Source organism: Macrotis lagotis, chromosome X (assembly GCF_037893015.1).
Source record: "Macrotis lagotis isolate mMagLag1 chromosome X, bilby.v1.9.chrom.fasta, whole genome shotgun sequence".
NCBI classification, from domain to species: domain Eukaryota; kingdom Metazoa; phylum Chordata; class Mammalia; order Peramelemorphia; family Peramelidae; genus Macrotis; species Macrotis lagotis.
In genome coordinates, this window is record NC_133666.1 from 532,477,388 (window position 1) to 532,479,669 (window position 2,282).

Genomic DNA, 2,282 nt, shown 5'->3' on the forward strand with positions numbered 1-2,282 from the left:
ATGGTGTATGATGTTCTTCTGGTTCTGCTCATCTCTCTCAGCATCAGTTCATGCAAATCCCTCCAGGCTTCTCTAAATTCCAATCCCTCCTGGTTTCTAATAGTGTTCCATAACATACAGATATCACAATTTATTCAGCTATTCCCCAGTTGATGGACATGCACTCAATTTCCAATTCTTCAAGATATAGATCCAGTATTAATATTTCTGGGATAGACGGATGCTGGGGTGGCTCCTTTAGCGAGAGATGCCACTGGCGCCAGTCTGAGCGCAACCGCTGCCCTGCCCGGGAGGCCATGGGCGCTGCCATTATTGTGGCTCCCCCGGGGAGGCCAGGGGTGAGGCGGCCATGGCAGAAAGACTGGAGGACCTGAACCTTCCCAATGCCGTCATCACCAGGATCATCAAGGAGGCTCTCCACCGATGGCGTCAACATTTCCAAAGAGGCCCGAAGCGCCATCTCTCGGGCCGCCAGCGTGTTCATGCTCTACGCCACCTCCTGTGCAAACAACTTTGCAATGAAAGGAAAACGGAAGACCCTAAATGCTGGTGATGTACTATCAGCAATGGAAGAGATGGAATTTCAGTGATTCATTTCCCCTTTGAAAGAAGCACTAGATGCATATAGGCGAGAACAGAAAGGTAAAAAGGAAGCTTCTGAGCAAAAGAAGAAGGATAAAGACAAAAGAACAGATTCTGAAGAGCAAGACAAGAGCAGGGAAGATGATAACGACGAGGATGATGAAAGAATGGAAGAGGAGGAGCAGAATGATGAAGAAGAGGTTTACAATTGAACTTCATGGAGAGAATTGGCAAGTCAGATGAGAAGAAACTTTGGATTCGACCCTATTGCCTCTAATGTACTGTTTGAAAGAGAATTCTGTGGCCTTTTCCTCAACTAAGAATGTTCATATATGAGGACTTAAGAACTTACTGAATAATCCTCAAACCAGATGTCTAAAGAGAACTTTCCAATTTTGTTTTGCATAATCCATAAATTGTGATCTTTTGACAAGGTAGGTTATGAATTTCCATTTAATCAGATTTTTAATGGGGAAATATGTACAAGATTCCTATATTTCACTTCCTGTTTTATGACCCAAATTTCATGTTATCTATTATTTAGTGACTGTAGAGGCCGCTGAAAATTGGAGATTTGAACTCAGCCTGAGTAGCCTGTGATAGATTGATTATATCTCATTGAAAGAGTAATCAGGGTAAAGAATGAAAGTCTTTTCCCTTTGAAAGTAACTTTCGTCAAAGTTCTGCTTTATGTGATTGATAACTGATTATTTTCTCTTGCTGAGTTTGGAGCTTGGTTCCATTTGCCATACTCTACTTAGTACTTCTTTTTTTTAATATACTTTGAGGTTTGTACTTCCCTATATTAGTGGAGTATTGATTGGGTCTGATGTAAAGTATGCATTTCACCTCAAAATTCTCTTCCTCTTCCCATGCCTACTGAGCAAAAGTTTGAAAACAGACTTTCTACACAGTCCCTTTTGGTTTGAACCTCACAAGTGTCTCATCTTGTTGTTAGTCTTTGGCTTGTTTATTTAACAAATGTCAAGCTCCAAAAATCATTTCCTCTAGGTATTAGAGTCATTTTATCCAGACTGTTCTTTGCTTCCCTAACTTATGACCTTCAGTTCAGCTTAATTTAAAAAATGTAAAGTTTTTCTTTCAATCCCAGAGTTCTGACTCTTGTCTTTTAAAGACAGCTTAATAGAACAACTGTTAATGAAATCTAATAATGCTTAGGAATATAATTCTAGTAAATCACCCTTCTGGTTTTGAATAGGGCCTTCATCTTTTATTAGGCTCCCCTTCCATTTGCTCCCAAGTACTTTGTGTTCAAGTTAAGTGAATATTTCTGAAAGTTGGAAGCTCCCAGAAGAACTTTGTCCCCTTGGCAAAAAAGACTCTTGTTTACACCTAGAGGGGACCTCTCACATTGAACATATTCAGTCCCTCTGTTAAGAACTATCTTGAATATTAAGAGTAAAAACTCTTGCCAACTTCTCTCCCTAGTCTTAATTTTTTTGGTGTATAAAATACTAATAGTGGCCCCACTCCAACCAGAGTATGACAGGTTAACAAATATAGTCTGTTACCATTCATTCATTAATGGATTATAAGAACAAGTTTGTTGACAAATGGGGGAAGACTCTCACTTTATATTTGGGGGGGTGATGATTTGTAATAAATAAAAAAGTGTTATTAAAATTGTAAAAAAATATTTCTGGGATAAAATAGTTATTGAAAGAATACATTGATCCCCT

At 39.0% G+C, this 2,282-nt stretch overlaps 1 pseudogene; it reads left to right on the forward strand.

Moving 5' to 3' along the window:
• The first annotated feature begins 349 nt into the window (after positions 1-349).
• Positions 350-1,203, forward strand: LOC141501581 (DNA polymerase epsilon subunit 3 pseudogene; annotated as a pseudogene).
• Positions 1,204-2,282: the final 1,079 nt, after the last annotated feature.